Genomic DNA, 24,014 nt, shown 5'->3' with positions numbered 1-24,014 from the left:
CGCAGCATATTCCGTTGCGCTTTACAATTGGAAACATTGATAGAACAAAACTGGGTAATAACAGACAGACATAGAGGTAAGAGGGCCCTGCTTGCAAGCTTACAATCTACTGTGGATCATTAAAATTAAATTAAAAATTAAATCACTTACTGTGGATCATTAAAATTAAAGGTCACCTAAGACTTGTTTATTGCTATGAAGCACCTTGGTGACCTCTAACATCTGTATAAATCAAAATGTACACATCACATTCAATAGATATCTTGTAAGTATATTAATAACTTTTTTTTTTTTATAAAATATATAATATTCATTGTATATAACTTTCATTACATAGAAAAATAGGTAAAATATGCAGCCATCATAAGTAGCTTTCTAGGCTAGCTCCCATGTATAACTAAAATCTGCACTAATTAAAAGTGTTTTTGAAGTTAAATAGTGTTTTACCACTTCTAATGTTACATTTCTTTTTAGGCCTTTTGGGAATATTCTTCATTATAATACTGTTATTATTTCATAAGGTTGTTTTATGTTTCTTAAATCCCTCTTAAAGAATTCTGCTTTATTGTAATCAGAAAAAAAAAATGTATGCAGTCTTTTTCCCCCCTTATATTTATGAATAAAATATTTCCAGCACATAGATCAAAGAACACGACTTGCTCGGATAGTCAGAAGACTGGTAATTACATTTGTGTTTGTCATGGGACCTCGGCAGTGCAACAGGACTGCCAGTATAATGAACAAGATACTGGTTGGTTGTGTAGTGGCAAAGTGCAAATGTGCTGTAACCATTAGCAACCAGTAAGTAATTATATTTCAGTAATGCTGGGTTGGTTTTCGGTGGATTATTTAACTTTTTAAGAATAAAAACAAAACGTTAACATGACTTTCGTAATGATAGGAAACCATTTAGCATATTGGGGGCGAGATGCATCAAGCCCAAAATGTGGTCAAAACTCCAAAACCGGACGTTTTCTGAGGTTTGACCACATTCCCAAATATGCATTTAGATAACAAAACTTTCCAGAGTGTGTACCCCTAATAGAAGCCTGTAGGCTTCTTACTGCCGACGGCCGTGCGTGCACAGAAGGGATCCCAGGTCATAAACCTGGAGTTCTCACGCCGCAAAGGACAGCTCTTATCAGTGTTACTAAACACCACTATGATGCAATCAGTGGCGGGATGTATTGCGTCCAAAATGCGATGCTTAATACATCCCTGTGCAGAGGTGGATGCTGCTGTGTCTGTTTGCAGAATCATGGTGGCGACAATTAGTATGTTGGCAGCGTAATGCCAACGGCATATTTCCGGTGTAGTACTAATGCTACTTAAAGCATTTCAACCGGGTGTAGTAGGTATTACCGCCGGCCGCGTGGAAGCCCGGCAGGGGTGAAGATTCCGATCGCTAATAAGGTAAGTATAACTAAAGGTGGCCATACACGGTGAGATTCAAAAGTTGGTCAGATCAATTCCCTTGAAGATTCTTCCCTTCAGATACGGAACGAATTGTATGTAAAATGCAACTATTTCACATAAGACCATACGATTTGATCAATCACATCACATAATGTGTGTCAATTCCTACACGATCAGTTGAGATCTCTCTGCAAAACCATTTGATCTGCGATCCAACTAGACGACGGCGGGGGACGTGCATCGGGGTCGCAGAAGACTCAAAATACAACTATTTTCAAATGATTGGTCTGTCCAACCTGTAGAAACTGCCCAAATCATGTGATCAATCGTCCCGTGTATGGCCAGCATAACCCTATTTTCCCCCCTAACCCTCCCTTAGGGGTGCCTAACCCTAACCTCCCCCCCCTAGTGCCTATCCTTAACCCCCCTCTAAGTGCCTAAACCTAACCCCCCCGTTCCTGCAGCCTAAATCTAAGTCTCCCGGGGGGGAGCCTAACCCTAACCCCCCCGGGGTGCTTAACCCTAACTCCCCCTTCCCCTAGCCTAAACCCTCCCATGGGGGGGTGCCTAACCCTAACCTCCCCTTCCCCTAGCCTAAACCTAACCCTCCCGGTGGGGGTGCCTAACCCTAAGTCCCCCCGGAAGCCCTGACACCTAACCCTCTCCCCCCCCCTGCGGCGCCCGGCTTACCTTCGTTCGGTATGCCGGGCGTCGGGTTCCCGGCATAGGTCTAATGACAGGCGTGGGGTTTTCAACGCCTGTCATTAGTACCTTGCCAGGATTTGACAGTCGGGAGGCCGGCGATCGGCATTTAGACAGTCGGCTTCCTGACTACATCCCTATCAACCATGTAAGCATTATAGCTATTAGCCATAGTACCGCACCATTACACTGTCCACATTATAACCGTTGATAAACCATACCGCTCATGAAGGATACATGGGTGTTTTTCCCTAAGATGAATTTTCCCATTACCATTCGCGGACAGGTAAATGTCACATAATGTACACAAACAGACAGCACCTGGGCAACAATGACACTAGAAGGCATGAACTATACATTTCTCCAGCACTCCAGAAGTTAAAAATGTCTTTAAACAGCCCGGGATCAAACATGATTATAAAGTGGAGTGCCATTTTTATTTCAGCGGAGATGAAGATAATTTGCTTTCCCCTGCATCTGTTCTCTCACCAGCACAGTAAGGACTGGCTAATTAAGGGAGTAAAACCATATGGTCTTACGGATAGGCCAGATTGCTTGTCAATCACACACTGCAGATACTTCTAGTGCTTAGCGGACACAACAGCACAGACGATGGTTGGATCAGTGCTGGACTGGCATGGAACAGTGGCAAAAAAAAATCTAATTAGTGCAAAATATTCCAGCCTCTGCTTTACTATTAACCTAAGTCCTGTTCCTGGGGCTTATCCACCTGGGAGTTTATTATTAACCAGCTGTTGTACCTGCAATAATAATTAAAAGTCATTTGGCTTGGATAGTGAGACATAATGAGTCTACTGAAAAGCATGTCCTGTTATTAGGTCACATGACTACTAAGGGGTTACAGGCAAGGACTTCAGAACTGTATAATGAACAGAGCAGTTAGCGCATAGTGTACCACTTTATAGTGTGCTCCTTCCTATACAAATACTTTTATTTAAATCAAATCCCGGAGTTTTGAAGGTTTGCAAAGTGGTAAGTGTTTTACTAACAATGGCCGAGACGTTATTTTTCCTTAAAGTCTCCTGTCTGGTCAGAAGTGAACCCTTGGTTACTAGCTTGCATAGCTAAAGACGACCGTTCCGTATTAGAAGGAGCAGTCGCTTCAGATGGTGAACTCAGAACCTAACCCTGCTGACCAGCCGTAAAACCCCACTATAATATGGCAAGACAGGCCTGTCGGAAGGGCTATAGGCTCATTGGATCTGGGGAACTTGTCTTTCTTCTGTTATTAAATATTGTATTATGTGTAGCAGAGCCTTTCCAATTAGCAGGCGAGGACACTGCGTGAATCTGCAGGAGAACAGTGTAATTATACACTCATGCATTTGTTTTTCTTCCTCATCTGGAAACACTCAGAATAATAATACCCTGCCAGAGGCTTCCACTTCTGGGAGAATTACACAGAGGGGGGAACGACAGGAGCAGGTTCAATTGCTCCACTTTCAAGTACCACTCCGTAAGACTTGTAATGTGTCCGACGTAGCACAACACAGCACCACAATGACAAGACCTGCAAAAGCAAGTGCACAAAACACACAGATGCAGCGTTGCTTGTAAACTGCAACAAATGTAAAAAAAATATATATATATAAAAATTAATAATATATCCTCCAAGTCTGAATTGTTTCATTTTAAAATAAAAAAAATAGATGGTGACGTTTGCTGTAAATGAGGATGTATCTAATCTTACATAAAGCCAATAGACAGTGCAGCGTGATTGGTGTAGTGGTGAGCATTACCACACTGAGGTCATGAGTTCAATTCTAGTTCATGGCCGATTGGTGTGGAGTTTGTATGTTCTTCTCATAGTTGCGTAGGTGTTCCCCAGGTAAGTAGTATGTACTGATGTGTCCTTATACACCTAGCATCGATACGCCATGCAGCATGGGATGCCTAGACCCTCCAAGAGGTGTAGCACACCGTCTTTTAGATTAACATTTTTTTACGTCTTATCCGCATCGAATACGCAGAGAATCACAACTCACAGAGTTCCAGAGACGCTGGGCTGCGCCCTTTAACCGCACAGGATTTACGGATTGATGTATCAAGCAGTGAAAAGCGTGGAGAAGTTACCCATAGCAACCAATCAGCTCCTACCTATTATTTTATAGGCTGTACTTGATAAATGCTGCTTCAAGGCTGATTGGTTGCTATGGGCAATTTCCACCGGTTCACTCCTCCATGCTTCCCACTGCTTAATACATAAGCCCCTTAGTTTAAAACACGTACACAGTCACAGATAAAGCAGAATGGAACTTGCCATGAGAGAAAGGAGTGTCTGCTTGAATCGGAGCCCTTCTAAAGGCCCCCATACATCAGAGATTGATTGCAGCAATCGTGCAATTTGCAATCGATTGTGTATAAAAATCTTTCCCTTTTTCAATCGATTGCAGATTGCAGAATTGCCACAATCGATTGAAAAAGGGAAAGATTTTTATACACAATCGATTGCAAATTGCACGATTGCTACAATCAATCTCTGATGTATGGGGGCCTTTACACCAGAGAGTCAGTCTCACACAGATGTACAAGTGTCGCACATGAAATTGATCAGTGTAATCTAGCAATGGACTTTAGTAGAAAATAAGTAGTCCTATCAAATTTGGGGTACATGAAAATGGGTGTAAGCATATTTAAAAGTTGCTAAAGTGAAGTTATAAAAAACTTAAAAAACACACCTGCAGCAATCACCTGCAATACAAAAACCCACCTCCCCCATACTTGCAGACCCCCCAAAAGTCTATTCGCTACTTTTTATGTTTGCACCCACATTTGTACTTTTTCGCCCCCTTTTTCAAAGTGCTTTTTAGGGTGTTCATCACTTTTTATAAGGGTTTTTTTTGACACATTATCCTTTGAGGTTCTGTGCCAAGGGCGCTGAGTGGTTTCCCCACCTTTGCACCCCAAAATAGCGATTTTGCACTTTTTTTCTCCTATTCAGAGGCGAATCTTTTTCGCCTATTACATTGCATTGCGTTTTCGTGTACGTGAAACGTGTTTACAATTGAATACGGAGATCAGTTTCCACCTGTTGAAAAGTCGCAATCGGCGATACTTTTTCGCGGATCTCGGCTTTTTCGCTTTGAATTGAAGGTATGCAAACTCAAAGGACATTGATATTCTAAATGGCGGCAGGAGCAAGAACAATAGCAAGGTGAATTTCATTACAAAATTCAGATGTTCAGATATCAGTCATGAAGGTCCTATTATAATGTAAACCTCCCCAGGACCCCAACTAATTACAGTCCCCCTCACACCTTTAGGACAGCGTACAGATGGCATCTGATACCAGATGAGAATAGAGTTGGTTAAGTGGCTGGGATTTCGCTCGCTCTATAAGCCAATCAGCACTGTGCTTTTTTTGCGAAGCAAGTCTGCCTAGCTGTCAGTCATACCTCTTTTCCACCAAAAAGCCAGGTCCGACCTGGGTTTTTGGACATGGTTCCAACCCTGGTCAGACCCAGGCCAGACCCATTTACACTGCACCTTTCATCTGGGTTACTCCCAGGTCAGCCCTGTTCACACTGAACTCAGGTCTGCCCTGCTAAACCTGTGAGGTCATTAAAAGTGGGAGGTGACTGCTCCACAGCCACCAATCAGCTCATTTTAGGCATGATCCAGGTCAGATAACCCGGGTTGCACCGTTTACACTGCACCATTACCCAGGTCCATCCTGGGTCCAACCCTGGTAGCTACCTGGGTTGGATTGCAGGGTCACTTGACCCAGGTTATTTTTCAGGGACCCATTTACACTGAGCTGCGATCTGGGAAGACCCAGCAAAAACCCAGGTTTTTGCTCTGGTGTAAAAGGGGCATCAGTCAGTCACTGCATGTTTATCTACAGTACTTAGAGGAGCGCCTCTCTCCTAAACATGGCGGCCTGCGGCGGTGAAGTGAACCGAGTGCACAGCGGTCAAGTTTAGCTTAGTATCACGCTATTTAATTATATTATTCATCTCAGTAATAGACAGCCTTGATATATACTAATGCCAATCAGAGACTTTACTTCCCCTTTTAGAAAAACAAAACAAAACACACAGCTGCCCTATATCTTTCATTATACTCTTTCATTAACAGCAAAGCCACTGAAATTAGGCTGCAGAGGGCAGACCAGAATCTTTCATGTTGTCACTGCTTGCTATGTATGTGTTTCATTAACAGTAACATCGATTGTTTAAACTGACAGGATTACTGTTCTCTCTAAACTTTTTAACTGGTAAGCAGATGGCCTTGTTATGGGAATGTGATGTGAAATTTGAGAGCTTAATCAGAATATTCTTCGTCCTTTGAACAAAAAATAGTGAAGCAGAATAATACCCCTTTTACGCCAGAGCAAAAACCTGGTTTTTTTCTGGGTCTACCCGGGTCGCAGCTCAGTGTAAAAGGGTCCCTGAAAAATAACCCAGGTCAAGTGACCCAGCAATCCAACCCAGGATGGACCCGGGTAATGGTGCAGTGTAAACGGTGCAACCCGGGTTATCTGACCTGGGTTATGCCTAAAATGAGCTGATTGGTGGTTGTGGAGCATTCACCTCCCACTTTTTATGACCTCATAGGTTTAGCAGGGCAGACCTGAGTTCAGTGTGAACAGGGCTGACCTGGGAGTAACCCAGATTGAAGGTGCAGTGTAAATGGGTCTGACCAGGGTTGGAACCATGTCCAAAAACCCAGGTCGGACCTGGTTTTTTGGTGTTAAAGAGGTATAATAGGACAAGGCTTATCCAATGTTTATTGAACAATATGATGGTAATAAAAAGAATGTAGCAGCCTGAAGAAGACACTTGTAGACCACATCCAACCTACTGGAAACACACGGCAACCCAACTGTTGTTGGACCGACAATGGGGCTGCTTGTGATCGCACGCTAAGCTAACGAAAGTTCGGACGGCTGGCGCAGCCAGACTTGGGGGTCTATTTACTAAGCCTTGGAGAGAGATAAAGTGGATGGAGGTAAAGTACCAGCCAATCAGCTCCTAACTGTCACTTTACAGGCTGTGTTTGAAAAGTGACAGTTAGGAGCTTATTGGTTGGTAGTTTATCTTCATCAACTTTATCTCTCTCCGAGGCTTAGTACACAGACCCCTTATGACTGCCTTATTCTAATGTAAATATCCATACCGCTTCAAGCGGGAAGCCGAACGGCCCACTGATTTTCTGTCCACAGTCGCAAGTGTCACTGTTAGATCGGCATTTGCACCTGACCCAAGCAGGGTGCAACAGATACGTTAGACACAGGCGCTCCTTCGCTGTATATACTCCTCAGAATAGCACGGAACTCTTGCAATGCGCCCATGACACTCCTACAGGACGGATCTCCTGCGTGGGACTGCGGTTGCCGCCCTGAAATGCCCATTTCACGGATGGACAGATCCGGCCAAGATCCGCCTGAGAAAAATACAGAAATTCCCCATTTGCGGCCGTATACGGAGCTACATGCGTAATAGAATCAGATCCAAGTGCAAGCTTTTCATCTGCTCAGCGAGATATCTCATGGCCCAAGTGTCTGTCATATTGTAACCTAGTTGCAATAAATGCCACTATTAAATATGGTGAAATTGGTTATCTGGTGGAGAGTATATCAGGGGCCATATGTCCCAGATTTCCCAAGACAGTGGGCGGGATATACTAAGCTGAAAAATGCGGTAAAACCCCCGAAAATGCAGTTTACCGTATTTCCCTTATGTACCTTGCCGTCCCAGTGGGTAACTCTATATGAAGCCTATGGGCTTATTATTAGGACGCTGTCCCAGTTCCCCCGGCGGCACGTGCGTCCTTCTGCACATGCGCAGCGGGATGCCACAGAGACTTCTGGGGGTTTAAACCCGTAAGTGCGCTATATTCAAGGCTATCGCAAAGGACAGCTCTTATCGGGGGAGCTGTCCTTTGCGATTTAAATCGCATTTCTAAGTACATAACGGGGTAATTAACGCAAGTATGTACCCGATAAAGAGACGAGAGTGTACCGCGTCGCGGATGTGATGCTTAATACACCCCGCCCATGTATCACTAAAAACGTTTAACCAAAAAAGATAACTGCAACAACGATTAACAGAATGATTTAGTAATAGGTTCCTATAAACAGTATATCACATTTGGCATCACAGGGACTGCAAGATGAATATGTAACACAGATGTCCCGATTTTTATTTAAATAAATACATACATAAAATAATTGAATGAATAAATGACACATACACACCATTTACATCAATACGTTTACAGAACATTGACAGTGTAACTGGCTGCTACATACAACATGGAACTGTAACTTCTATACTGGATATTCACCCCTGTTTAGTGCATCAGGTAATTGCTGTAATTAGAATGCAGAACACAGGACCTGTAGATATGTTACAGTCACACACTGTCACATACAGACATAATGGCAATGACACCATTTAAATCTTCTCTATTAGTATCACTAAATTTTCAGTGTTCTGAAGAAACAGAGCTTTAATGTGATGATGTAACAGTTTCCTATTGGAGAGCTGCAATTATCAGAAACACACAATATAAAGGAAACTTTTACAACACAGCTTGAAGTCGAGAAATTTAAATTTTTCTTTGCCCAAATATAATAGTTATAAATACTTTCTATGTATTTATTTTCCTATTCCCAAAACTCATGCCAAGAGGGAAAATCTCCAATAAACAGTACTGGAAATGGAATTGAATTTTGACTGTAACAGTAACATGACCAGTGGTGTATCTATACTGGGCGCACACTTTGCGCCCACTGCTTTACTAACCTCCTGTCCGCTGCTCCACCATTACCTTCGGAAACATGGGGCTGTGCCATATTTCTGAATTAATCAGCAGTAACATTGCGCCAGCATTATATTTCAGAAGACCAGGCTGGACATATATGCGCCAACGCAGTTTTTATTTTTCTCTGTAACCTCCTTACAGGCACAGAATTCACACACAGGCCCCTCCTGTTATTTTTTTTTAATACGTCCCTGCACATAGCCCATATAACAAAATGGCAGACTGGTTCAAAATGGCCATGTATTTAATTAAAGGTATATATTTGTCAAAGGCACAAAGCCCTAAATCTGGTGAAAATGTGATTATTTTTGCAGGATTTATGACTTTATCTAAATCCCACTCCTGTTATAGACTTTGGACAGCTATTTTTTACTTTTTTATATATATACTAATTTTTTTTATTCTATGAAATACCTGAGAACTGTAGGAAGTGGATCACAAGGGAGAAGGATAGAAAAGAACTGTTTTGTGAGCACTCAATTTATGAACTATAAGGATTTAAAAATTAACTTTTAATAGATAATATTAAAACGACAAGAAAGTTCAACAGGAAAAAACTTAGATAGTTAGACAATGACAATTGCAATGCATCATTCCATCTCACTGAGTACGCTTGGATGTATCCCTATTAACGTATCTGAGAAATATACTTCAATGCTATTCTAAAAAGATTCATTATATACATGCAAAAACAAACATACACTGAAGATTAGAAAAAGCGTACAAAAAAAGATATTCCCCTACTTTTGTAATAATGGCGAAATATTGCACAGTAAATTTTATAATTTTCAAAAGCATCAATACATATCATAGACTTCAATACATTTGTCTAAATTATACTGTATATAAATGAAAATAAAGTGTAAGGATAGTCAGGATATAGAAGCCGTTAATTCGTGATTCTGCTACTCCTCACCCGGAACTAAGTCCTTCTATGAGGAGTGAGTGACCATAAATAACAGGTTGCCCATAGAAACAACAGAGTAACAGTGATTTTTCTCAGATGTTCGTTTCTGCTGTTGTGGATCTTACTGATTAAGCATTGGACCCACAATGAGAGAATTACTGATCCTGAGGTAGTCAGCAGTTAATAGAGGGACAGACAATGAAGTCCAGAATGCATATAAAGCACAATCCACCTATATCACATAATATCATCCATCTATGCTTATATAGTGAAGTAAATTGAATATCCCTACAACTGATTATTTAGAATAATAGAAAATAGTTTGTTTCCAAGTTTGAGTCTAAATAGTTACATATATCAGAGAACAGACTGATACATATCAGTTTTTAGAGAAAAATGGCAAAATAAATATCCAAGTGGATTCTGAATAAGGAAATGAATGAGACCCTGTAGCTTGTGTTATAAAGGATCTGTCTCATTTTTTGTATACCATATATTATATCATATATTGCCTTGCTGCATTTTTAAGTATTGTTACAAAGATTCTTGCCCAAGGATTTTTCCTAATGACAAATCCCAGTATGTAACATAAAGTCACATTTTTTGTACGCTTTTTCTAATCTTCGGTGTATGTTTGTTTTTGAATGTATATAATAAATCTTTTTAGAATAGCATTGAAGTATATTTCTCAGATACATTAATAGGGATACATCCAAGCGTACTCAGTGAGATGGAATGATGCATTGCAATTGTCATTGTCTAACTATCTAAGTTTTTTTCCTGTTGAACTTTCTTGTCGTTTTAATATTATCTATTAAAAGTTAATTTTTAAATCCTTATAGTACATAAATTGAGTGCTCACAAAACAGAGTTCTTTTCTATCCTTCTCCCTTGTGATCCATATATCATAACTCTAGTGAGCACCACCGTTGCCTTAATAAACATCCACAATTAATTGAATATATGATAGGAATAACGGTTTGTTACAACTATATATAATAATCGGTAGGAAGTGGACATAAGCCCTCTCTCCTTTCATTTCTACCTTTGCAAAATTCTTCTTCGGATGTATCTGCCAAATCAAGTCATCTTGTTAGACTACTGGTTGTCCACATACAACAATACCCAATATGCTCAGTCTAAATAAAGTGGGTGGAGACATAACTAAAACAAGCCAGTGCAGCCAATGAACTTTTGCCAAGATCTAAAATTTCCAATTCTGCAAGGTTTTGTCTCCCTATCAGTAAAGGGGCCTATCCATTAGGCGACCTGAAAGTCTGAACGTCTAGCGCTCAGACCTTCAGGTCGTCGAGGCGCAGTGCCCGCACTGAACGGCGTTCATTGAACGTCATTCAGTGAAGGAGCCCGACCTCCTATCTCTGAACATGCCGAACCTGACGAGCGTCATCAGGTTGACGGGCATGTTCAGTAGACAGTCGGGGTCAGCAAGGACCCAGCGTGCACGTGCATCGCTGGTCCTTGCCGGCTATCCATTACCCGACTTTGTGAACAATGCGACCAAACCCTCCTGGTTTCGGTCGGATTGGTCACAAAGTCGGGTAATGGATAGGCCCCTTAACAGTAAAACTTTGCAGATTATCAAAATAGTAAAATAGCTACTCAATAATCAACCTTCAAAACTATGTGACGCGTTTAGAATATCGTCAGGGACGGGAGGTCAACATTCACAATGTCGGCAATGACAGAATGTCGACATGACAATGTTGACACTGTAAATGTCAGGCACAATGTCAACAGGCGATTTTAGGGTTAGCCTGCAGTTAGGGTTAGGCTGCGGTTCAGATTAGTTTTAGAGTTAGGGGGGGCTCGGCGTGTACCCCAGTCAACCAGGGAGGTGGAGCAATGACCCCTACCTTCGTAACAGAGCAGAACATGACTGAGCCCCACAATTGGCCATGCCCCCACTTAAGCATTGGGGGCTTATCTGATGTCTCTGCAGAACCTTGGTAAACTAGAGAATGCTTGCTATATGAATTCAGCATTAAATTGATATTTAAAGTTATTTGGCCTCCTGATCCCCTGATCTTGTAATAATCAGATTTAGGGGCCTATGTATCAAAGCTGGGAGATAGATAAAATTGTGAGAGATAAAGTACTAACCAATCAGCTTCCAATTTACATTTTGCAGGCTGTGTTTTAAAAATGATAATTAGGAGCTGATAGGTTAGTGATTTATTTGTTATAATTTTATCTTTCCATAGAGGCCTATTTATCATTCTGATTTGGTTTGGTTTCCGCATGATTCTCAGAACTACAGGCACATGTGCAGTAGGCAAGCCAATCTACAATGACAGACAAAACCTTTTGGAGCAAAACAGCAGCCAGTTATAAATAGACCTTCTGGTTGGAATCAAGCTTTGTACATGTTGGGCAGAAGATTGTACCTAACGGAACACATTTGAGTCCAACAATAAAATCTTCCCAAACATTGCAAAGTTTGTCTAAGTTAGATGGCCTGCGTAGATTGGGTACCTGAAAATCCAAGAGCTTACAGCAGAGATAATGCTTATTCTGTTCTGTCTGGAGAATTGAAACAATAAACTTGAACAATTTGCAGCCTGAATGGGTCATTCCAGCTGTTGTAAGGAGTTATTTGCTGGATCGGGAGCTCAGCCCGCTTGGTGTTTATTTGGATCGATCTGGTTTTCAATGCGGCACGTTAAAATACCCTGGAGGTGGTGTCTGCTGCGGCACAGTTTCTGCAGGTCGCTGTCTCAAAAAGCACTCGCCCAAGAAAAGGGTTAACGTCAGTGTCTACAAATCACGCGCCCTGTCAGCGCACTGCCGTGTAATTTCTCACTGTTTATCACACAGACATGACCATTGCAGCCTTCTCTTGGACATTACTCTCATCATTAATATCACTTGTAGTTTTAGTAGTTTATACAGAAGTGTCCTTGAGCGTTAAACAGCCCTTCTAATCGCACCATACCGTGGCGTGACTCGGTAGTGCCAATCGACTTTTCGTTCGACTTTTTGTCTACAAATGCGTCTTATTTGCACAGTGATGTGAATAGATAGCACAAGCAGCTACTGCTGATTAAAATGATATGCAGCATGCCAGGGCCGTAACTAGGGGGGGGCTGAGGGGTCATGTGCACCGGGCGCCATCCTCCAGCGGCACCGGCCACATACTTCTTTGTGCCGGAGGTCTGCAGATAGAGACCTCCGGCAGTGGTGTGCGCCGGACAGGGGTCACTGAAAGTCGGCGCAAGATCCCGCCCTCCCTCCTCCCCTCGGAAGTTAGGGTAAGAGCTCAGGGGGGGGAGGAGGGGGTGGAGAGGGACGGCAGTGCTGCACAGGGCGCACTGCCGTCTAGCTACGACGCTGAGCATGCCTATATTCTGTGAGCGACTGCGGGTGCATCTGCTTGCGAAATGCTACGTACCAAACACTGCACAATTTATAAATGATTTTCAAACGATTGAACGATAACGACGTCGTTATCGTTCAATCGTTTGAAAATCGTTTATAAATTGTGCAGTGGTTGGTTGTTAACGATCAACGATGCGCGCTCCCGCTGGTCGTTTCATCGTCTCGTCAGTCGACCGAACATGCAGGTCAATTTCACTTGATCTATTAAAGATCGTTTGCAAATCGTTCAGACTGAAAGATAAAATTTCAAGAGAAAAAAATCAAGGGAAAATCGTTTAGAGATTGGACAGGGAGTAGATCGTCTAGTGGATGTGTCCCTTAAGGCACTCTTTGTTGGCAGAACTTTCTCAAATATCGCCTTGTTCTGCACAAAAAAAAAAGTTTTTACTTCGGCCGCAGACAGGGGGTGCTGCTAAGGGCTACAAACTTTGCTACAGTACCTGCAATCTTTTACCCGGCTTGAGAAAACTAATATGGCATCGTATTAATGGAGCTCGGGCTCTTCTGAATCAAATAGCCGATTGCTGCATTTAAAATTTTTTTTGTTATTGATACACAGTGACTTGAGAAAAAGCTGCCACTCTGGGCCAAAGAGGGTGATCATTACTAATACAGTGCTAGTAGCGTGACAGGGGCATTTTATCAGTGGAGGGGTCCCATGTGCAGATAAGACAACTGGAACTGTGACAGCGGGGTATATTTACTAAGGTGCAGGTTTTTAGAAGTAGTTTTGTTGCCCATAGCAACCAATCAGATTCTACTTAACATGTATCTAGCACCTTCTAGAAGGTAATAGCTAGAATCTGATTGGTTGCTATGGGCAACAAAACCACTTCTAAACACCCGCACCTTAGTAAATATACCCCAGAGTCTACTGCTCAAGTGCATATCTACGGGAAAATGGCGCCAGTGCCAATCTCAGTGATTTCTCCATTGTGCATGCGGATATGTCTGAGTAATTTCAGCACTGCTGGTGAAGGGTAAGTATAGTCAATAGGTGCACGGTGTTATGGGCCCCCTTTTCTCACTGGGTCCCAAGTGCACTGGCAGTTGTGAGTGGGGTTGTTGTGGCACATTGAATCCCGTCACCACGGCCCCGCCTCCAGCTGTACAATTCTGTGATTCGTGGCATTGTACAGCAGGCCACAATGATGAAACGTTTCATCGATCCCGCAAACAAGTCATGTCTCTGGGAAACCTGGCGGATATTTATAGGCTGGGCTACTCTCTCAGGCTGATATATAGAACACTGTCATTTATCTAGTACAGGGGATCTCAAACTCGGTCCTCAGGACCCCACACAGGTCACGTTTTACAGGTCACCCAGCAGGAGCACAGGTGTACGCATTACACACTGAGACAGTTTAAAAGATCCACAGGTGGAGCTAATTATTTCACTTGTGATTCTGTGAGGAGACCTGGAAAACATGCGCTGTTTGGGGTGCTGAGGACCGAATTTGAGAACCTGTGATCTAGTGCATTCTATAAAATGATAGAATCTCTATTTATCCTCTTTAAAATGTTTGATAAATCTCATTATCTGGGAGAGCCCCCCAAAATACAGGAGTCCCCGAGACATTTACAAGTATGTGCTACTCGTATAGTGATGCGTATTTTAGAGCTGGGGTGGTTTAACATATTTATTACGAAATATATAGATTTGTCCTTATACACCTATGCATTTTGCACCATGTGGCATTAGGCCCTGACGCGATTCCCGTCATCAATTTTGCAACATTTTCCTGTTTGGTTACTCTTTCCTCAATTTTGCATCTTAGCGCCTGATTCAGCAGCGATCGCAAACACAACCACGTACGCAGATTGAACTATTGTTAGCCATTGTGCATCCATATAAGCCGAACTGTGCGTGCGCTGTTATGGCACTGCGATTACGCACGCACAGAGGAATCCATCGCAGAGTGAGTGACAGACTGTGAGCGTTTGGGGGTGGTGACGGGGGAGTCGCTGAAAAAACGCAGGCGTGCCTGTTCGCTTGAATGCCGTTGCTTTTGGCTTGCATAAATTAGCCACTGCAATTGCATACGCAGCTTGAGAGCCCATTGCGTGCGAAGAGACTTGCGATGTCTGCGGCGGGTCAGACCTGGTGTAAATGCTGCGTGAGTGGTCGAAGTGTGTCGATGTTACCGATGTTTTTGCAGAAGAGCGAGAGTGGACGGATATAAGAAGGCAGCAGTTCGCGCCTTTTTGCTAGCAGAGCTTTGGCAGGCATTACCATACTTTCGCAGCTGCATTCCGTGCGAAACTGTAGACCCTTAGTACGCAAATATTATACTAGGTACTTAGGGGTTTTCTTTTGTCGCGAAGGAATCGGTATAAAGTCGCAGATTAATCATAACTCATATCGGACCTGTCTTTTGCCTTTTTTACCCTAGTTTTGCTACTTTTTCCTTCATTGTGCTACTTTTTCCTTAGTTTTCATACTTTTTCCTTCATTGTGCTACTTTTTCCTTAGTTTTGTTACTTTTTCCTTAGTTTTGATACTTTTTCCTTCATTGTGATACTTTTTCCTTAGTTTTGTTACTTTTTCCTTCATTATGCTACTTTTTCCTTAGTTTTGCTACTTTTTCCTTCATTGTGCTACTTTTTCCTTCATTGTGCTACTTTTTCCTTAGTTTTGCTACTTTTTCCTTCATTGTGCTACTTTTTCCTTCATCGTGCTACTTTTTCCTCCACTTGTATCCTTGGCTTATAGCGCCTGATTATGAGTCGCACTCAGATGCCACCGTGTCTCCGCGGCCGCATCTGCGTCATAATGCTAATGCCACAGCCGATTTATTAAAAACTGAGACGCCCACTTGCTGCATTTTGCACCTGTGGAAAATCTGCCTCGGTGCGTCTTTAGACCATCAAAACTTGCACCAGCCCTACAGAAGGTGCAGTTTCTTCATCTGTGTATGGGGTTCTAAGTGGGCGGTTGTGCACCTTTAGACACAGCTGCTGTCAGCGACACGCCCCACGAAAAGCCCGCATCTGCCTAGCCACTCCCCTGTTACCTCCCAGGAACACACCCACTAAAAACCACCTCTCGGTGAAGTAACAATCAGGACGAATGCGCACTGCGGCTCAGATGCGTGCGCAGTACTTAAAATGTCGCCCACCTGCTCTTGTGTTGGCAGAACAGCCCATAGCTGTCTGGCTACTTAGCATTAGTGTTTTGGCACGGCTAAGAAAAGTAAAGCCCATTGCGCACCAAACGGCCCTATTTGGCAGGATTTGAGGATTGGTGTATGTGGAAACCTCCGTAAGACGTCGCCATTGGTATATAAAGGAACGCTAACAGCACAATGCCACTAACAGAGTTCCCGTAGCCGCTGCCTGCTGTATGATACAGGCTTTTAGTATACAGGAATATTTTCATCTGTTTATTTAGATTTATATTCTTTCCCTTTATTATATGACAAACATCTATGTTCATCACCCTTCCAGATTTGCTCCACTCAAGCTTCTCCTGCGCTGATTGGCAGCCCCAGCCGAGCGTTGCAGATTGCCCGTGTCTCTCCTGCACGCAGTAAAGTGAACTGAACATCGGCAAATTGAAAATAAATAAATAAATAAAACAACGGGCTGCTTTTGTTTTCAGCGGAGCGAAGTAAATAAACTAATTGAAACTGTTGTGACATTATTGGTGGCATTTTCTAAGTACCCTGGTTTCGTGCTCGGCCTGTGAATTAAGCCTTTGGTAAGTGCTGCTGCAGTCAGTCGGCTGTGCTGCCTTGTGCCAGAAACCTGCTGTGTTCCCTCCGTACACAACTCCAGGACCCCAGACTGGAGCAGTCAGCGTGACTGGGATTAATGGACCAATCCCACCTAGGACCAATGCGTAGCAATGGATCTTTAACCCTTTTTCCTGTACGAATCAGGTTCTTATCGAGGCTGTTTGCAGAGCTCATTTTTGAATCAGGACAAAGGGGCTTTTCTCTGCTTAGCGTACAGCAGTAGCCCTTTCACCAGTAATTAATAGGCTCTGAGAATGTGCAGGCATTATACTGTGCTCACAACAGTGCATGGTACTTTTCAAAATGTCTCCAAAAACATTCAAAATAAATTGCTAAAGTGATAAAATGAGGAGAGAGAGAGAGAGAGAGAGGTAATCTGTTAAGCGGATCCAGGGGGCTATTGTTCCTCCTAACAAGGGTAGGCGGCCTCTGGATGCCCATTGGACCTCGTTCAGAGATGGACGCTAATGCAATCCCACCTGCGATTTCGTACGGAATGCAGCTGCAAAAATATGCTGATGTTTCAAAAGCTTACCCGAACACGGGGACGCCCACCGCTGACTTCTCATATCCGTCCTATGACGTACAACAGAGTAAACATTGGCACACACTGCGTCTCACCTGACACGCTAAGAGCTCTCAGGATGTGAAGGATATAGCAATAACTAATTTATGCACGCCCATGAAACGGCGTTTAAACGGTCAGACACACCTGTTTGCCTAGTCCCCTCCCCCCGCTATCTCCCCCAAATACGGATTGTCTTTCACTCACTTTGCGAATGTATCCTCTGTGCGAGCTCAATCGAACAACAATCACTGCGCATGTGTGATCCGGTTAGCAGGGTCACAAATCCATATATCCCCTGAGACTGGTCTGGCTTTAAGATAACCAGTACAGCTCAGCAAAGCAGCGTACACAATTGGCGATATTAATGATCTTGAACGATTACAACATCGTTTCCGACATCTATCGCCTGAACATACCGGTCAGTATGCCGATAACGACAGATTGGCCATGTTCGGGGATGAGGGAGGGTGCATACACTACAGGGAATCAGGAACAACTGTACGATTACGACGTCGTAATCGTACTGTCTTTCCTAATCACCAAGTGTGTACGCTGCTTTAGGGTGATATTTTTTTTTTCATTTGTTGGGTAATAGGCAACTTTTTTTTTATTGCCGCCATGGTTGGCGATAAAAAGAACAGTCTGACAAAAGTCTAATACATAAACCACATAGACATAGACTTTCCCCATACAGCATATTCACTGCAGGGCAGAATGTTCCTCAACACATCCTATTATAATGGAACAATGTTGCACAGAATGTTGACACTTTATAAATATATATATATAAATAACAGCCATTTTTTTGTCAGTGCCGGTGCAGGGCTCAATGCCGCCCTGTGCTGGCCCCGCCCCTAAACATGTGAGGCCAGGTCAGCATGAGAAAGCGCACAGATGCCTGGATGCCCCAGGTAACATTACACACTGCAGGGTGGACACCCGCAGAGTCCATTGGATGCTCCAAGCAACACTGCAGTACCTCTACTGGCCACAGGGTGCCGTTCCAGGCCCCCTGCTAGCCAGATGTGCTGGCTGTGGGGCAGCGATGGGCCTTACCCCTGGCCCTGCTCCCGGCACCGCTTCCTACCTGCTTTTTTGAATCAAATAATTTCATCTACGGTTCATTGTATCATCATTTTCATACAACTGGACTTGGTTGTTAAAACGTGACCCCTAGGATCATTGCCTTTTTTGTATCGTTGTTATGAATACTATTAGTACTGAAAGTGACTCACTTTCTGGAAACTGTCGCCACGCGATAATTGTTAGTGATGAAAAATGTATAGTATATGTTTACACATTCCGCAGACTTGCCTGGTGATTTATCATCATCATTTATTCATAAAGCGCAAACATATTCCGCTTAGCTGTTCATTAAATTAGACATTGAAGAAAAAGGTAACATACTGTATGCAAACAAAAAGGCAAAAGATGTAACAAGGAGATCCTCGCTCTGGACCGTTTGCAGTCTTGCTTTGCTGCTTAGTCTAAACATAAAGTGGTGATTAGATGCGTACGTCTGCTGGACCTGGCTGCTTAGAGTATAGATTTACTCTGGATACAATAACGATGTTGGGGATGTCCCCAAGGGCATAGCCAGAACTTTGTGGGCCCCAGAGGAACATTTTAAAGGGGTCTCTAAAGCTGCTAGAGCCTTCTCTTTGCAGGGGTTGTTCCATACTTGCCTACATTTTTTATCTCCTTGCCGGGAGAACCCGGGGAGGAGAAAGACTGGGTCGTGCCGGGGCGGGGGGGGGCGGTGTACGGGGCCTGCAGCCCCGTTCCCTCCACAGGAAATTGATGCGATCAGTGCAAATTTGCATAAGGGGCGGGGCTAAATTACGAGATTCGTGCAGAATCGCATCATTAATCCCAGCCCCCTGCACGGGGACCCACGATCCCCATGGAAGTTCTCCCCATTCTGCTCTCTTCAGTAGGAAGTGGGCAGAAAGTGGGAGATGTGTCTACCCTTCCAGGGGTGCAGGGGGTTACCCGAAAAATCGTGAGCCTCCCGCGAAAACCGGGAGGGTAGGCATGTATAAGTTGTTCATTTCATGTAGTAGTGCTCTAGATCATTTTATGCCCCATAGTAGTGCCCTAGATCATTTTATGCCAAATAGTATTGCCCTAGTATATTGTATGCCCCATAGTAGTGTCCTAGTATATTGTATGCCCCATAGTAGTGCCCTAGTATATTGTATGCCCCATAGTAGTGCCCTAGTCCATATTATGTAACGCAGAGCTCCCAGTTCATAGTATATCATATTGTAGAGCCCCAAGTTCATATTATGCCACACTGCAGTGCCCCCAGGTCACATTATGCCATGTTGTACTGTACAATGCCCCTCGACCAAGACCTCTTTCTTCTTCATCTTGTGCTCTTAGTGCTGAATCTGCTGCAAAAGATCCACTGCAAGAAACGGACAGTATACAAACTACTCGCCATGATCCACTGTATTCAAAGCTCTACTGTCATACTGTAGATTGTAGTTTGTAGTCTACCGGGATAGAGAAAGGGCCTGATTCAGCAAAGAACGCAGTTGCTAATACGCACGCAATGGGACGATGGTTGCGTACTGTGCATGCGTTTGCATTGCAGTTAGCGTGCGCAAACCGGACACTGCCATTGGGACTACGATCGCAGCGACTGCGCAGACCCATCGCTGAGTGATTGACAGAAAGTGCCTTTTGTGGGTGGTGACGGGGGGGGTTGGTCAGCCGAACGCAGACGTGCCAGTGCATTTGAACGCCGTTGCAGGAGAGTGCAAAAATTATCCACTGCGATGCCCTACGCAGCCTGAGGCCTGATAGCGTGCGTGGAAGTTAGCAATTTCTGAGTAAGATCAGAGCTTATGCAAGTGTGCATGAGGCTGCGATGGTACTCGATTGTACCGATGTTTTTGCAGACATTACAGATGTGTGTAAGGTAGAGTGGGCGTCCTTATGTGGTTCAGCGGCAGCATTGCGATCGCAATGAATTAGCATACTATCGAAGTTGAACTGGGTGCGTAATTGCATTCGCAGTTGCGTTCTGTGGTGAATCAGGTCCATAGTTTGTAGTCTACTGATTTGTAGTCTTAAGGTGCGTACACACTGGCCGATTAAAGTGGACGACTGAACGATAACGAAATCGTTATCGTTCAGTCGTCCACTTTATCGTCCATTTTTAACATCAAAACAATGAACGATAACGACGACGCGCGTTCCCGCGGGTCGTTCGTCATTATCGTTCATCGAGTAAACATGCAGGCCAACCTGACGATGTCGTCAGGTTGCTGCATGTTGGGGAATGGGGGAGAGAGCCCGGCGCTGGGCGATATCGTTCATGATATCGTTCAGCGGGTGTGCTCAATGTCATGAACGACATTGGGCACACCCTGCCGGGGACACACTAGACGATATCGCTCGGGGAGCATATCGTCTAGTGTGTACGCTCCTATAGACTGGGATAGAGAAATGACAGAAGCTGATTGGTTGCTGACTAGAGAGTCATGCTAAAAGAGAACAAGAAGCTGTGCACCGCGGTAAAACCAATTTGCACTGCAGGTGGGGCAGATGTAACATAATCTGCCCAGTATTTGTGGGCTACCTGCAACAGCAGCCAGTATTTACCCTGCTGGCAAAAATTAATAAATGTATTTGCACCCCGTGAATTGCAACATGGTTTGTCCAAGTGCACAGTTACTTGCTCTTTTTTGCTTTGCTCCAAACTCAGAATCAGGCGCTATGTCTCTCACCAAGGCTTGATACATCTCCCCAAAAAACAAAGAATTGGCTTATGGTGTGTGACACGGAGGACCAATCACAACTAGTGATTGGTCCTCACGCTCACATACCTGCCCCCTACTCAACCATTTAAAGTTGGCAAACAGAATTAAACAAACAAATTAAAAAATTAAACAAAAAGCAGAATGCGGCAGTCCCTGGCACTTTGGCTATGGGGAAACGGTTTGTAATAAAATTATTTACTTAAGTGGTGGTGCACCTTTACAACACAAGATAGGGTTGTTGTTTTGTTTTTGTTGTTGCAAATGAACCGAGCAGTAACCTTTCAAAAACAACTACAATATAAATAAACAAAAGGCAGGAAAATATTGCTGGTTTGTTCAGTGAGCGGAACTGTCACCCAGCGCTTGTAACTGCACGAATTCATAAGAAAGAGCAATTACATTGAGATCTTGGACTGTGTTGTTCACTGACGTGTTAATATGTAGAAAATAATCCGCACACCAGTGAGTACCAGTTGCAGACGGATTAATTTTTTATGCTCTCAATAGCAACGTAAGTGTGGTTCACCCACCTGTTAATGTACATGATTACCTGGAATCGTTAAAATCTGCAGCAAAATGCTCTGTAGTAGCAATAACACTATGGGCCTACATGTGCACAACTGCACCAGGCTTGTAGATAACAACATGGATGTACCGGGCAATAGAGCAGTGTCTACACTTGGCATAAGATCAGTGGGTAGCACGGTTCCCCGCTTACAGTCTCAGGGGGGGTGGGGAGTGTGGTACCATGATTGTATCTTGATTGCATCCATGATTGCAAGAGGGCGTAGTCCTGGAGGCTGGTCCACCCTCTTGGGAGTGCTGGATAATACCCAGAATTCGTGAGCAGCCTGGACATTCCAGAAGAGTAAGAACGATTTATATTCCATCATTTCATACAAAACACTGTTGCAGGTGATTTTAGTTGTACAGTACCTTTCTACAAGGTACTAACCGCTGATGTGTCAACCCTCCACTAGATTCTCAAAACTGTTTTTTAAGTAAGGTCCTCTAAAGGCAAGTTACTCAACAGGTTAAGAGCCATAAATAACCATAGGTGATTAGTTATGCTCTATGGCCCTCATTCAGAGCCGTACGCTCTGAGCAGAGCGCACGCTCTGAATGAGGGCCGGGCTCCATTTTCATGGAGCGTCCTCCTGGACGCTCGTATAGCTGTGGGTCACCACCCACAGGCTATACGAGCGTGCTTTGTGATGGCCGCGATGGTCGAGACCATCGCGACCATCGAAATTGCGAGCCGGAGCCTGCGGTTGAGGTTTTCAACCGCAAGCTCCGGAGTGATTTTGGCTCTATCAGAGCCAAAATCACTCCCACTGACATCACTAGTGATGTCAGTGGGCCGGCTTCTGACGGGAGGCGTTCCCGTGGGAACGCCCCCGTCAGGGAGGCACGCCCACCAAAGGGGGCGTGCTGTCAATCAACATTGACAGCACGCCCCCTTTGATCGGACACAACGAGCGAAGGACTTTCCTTCGCTCGTCGCGTCTGGCGCATGCGCACGACGGAGCTCCCTCCGTCGTGCGCATGCTCAGTGCATAACATCGACCCACTTGCGAGCGGACCGCCGCTCGCGAGTGGGTCTGAATCAGGCCCTATGTCAGGTATGGGGAACCTCAGGCCCGGGGGCCGTATAAGGCCCCCAGAATCATTTGGTCTGGCCCTCTGTGCTTTTTCTGCTAGTCTCATCTGGCTAGCACTGTGCCTAGAATGGCACCCTGCAGCCAGAATCTATGGAGCAGTGCAGCCTGGAGCATCCTTAGGACGCTTCAGACGGTCACACCGCTGCTCTTACAGCTCCCCGAAGCATCCTGAGGATGCTCCGGGAAATGCAGTTATCACTGGCAATTGTTGCCCCGCCCCTATGTGACATCACACAGAGGGGGAGTGGCCTGCACCTGGCCCGCGAAGTGTTATATATATCTAAATGGCCCTTCGCAGAAGAAAGGTTCCCCACCCCTGATCTATGCCATTAGCTGCTTCAGGCTTACTGCACCAGAGATCTCCCATATGTGTCTCTCACTGCTGATAGGGCTTGCTCACATTGGTAATGCAACTTTCCAGCCACTGGACATGTATTTATTTATTAACAATTATTTATACAGCGTACACATATTACGCTGCGATTCATACAGAATATTTCAGCCATTCACTTCAGGCCCTTATAATCTATGTGGGAGATGTAGCAAACTTTGTCGAGAGATAAAGTACTAACCAATCAACTGCCATTTTACAGGCTGTGTTTGATACATCTCCCTCAAATGCTCAAGTACATTACCACTAGGGTTCATTTTCATTGTCAGAATCTAATTGACCTACCAGTATGTTTTTATGTGAAAGAAAGCCGGAGCACCATTAGGAAAACCCATGCAAACATGAGGAAACATACAAACTCCACACATCTCAGGTGTTATTTGGGATTTGAACTCATGACATCAGTGTTGTGAGGCAGTAGCCACATTGAAAACGGCATGAGTAGTTCTTAAGGCTCATTCCAACAATTGAATTCTAAAATGTTGACTACTTATGTCACGCGTTTTACCCATTTTCCCAGTGCACATGTGTGTACCAGCCCAAAAAGGTATAGAAATATTTTAGAATTGCTCTGTATGCTTTTACTGTATACTCAGACCCACATGAATATATTAGGAAACTCAGTCACGTACATAACATTTGCAGATGAATGCTATCTTTGGTGGTGTTGAATGTTT

General features: G+C 43.9%; 1 protein-coding gene across 3 annotated transcripts in view; it reads right to left on the bottom strand.

Annotated features, from left to right (window-relative positions):
• ERBB4 (erb-b2 receptor tyrosine kinase 4) overlaps window positions 1-24,014 on the bottom strand; it is a 1,059,049-nt gene that overhangs the window by 976,315 nt on the left and 58,720 nt on the right. The gene's annotated exons all lie outside the window — the stretch shown is intronic.

The sequence above is a fragment of the Taudactylus pleione genome, unplaced genomic scaffold, assembly GCF_031769625.1.
Source record: "Taudactylus pleione unplaced genomic scaffold, aTauple2 ptg000147l, whole genome shotgun sequence".
In the NCBI taxonomy this organism is placed as follows: Eukaryota; Metazoa; Chordata; class Amphibia; order Anura; family Myobatrachidae; genus Taudactylus; species Taudactylus pleione.
Note: the sequence above shows the minus strand (reverse complement) of the source record. Positions and strands in the feature narration are given on the sequence as shown.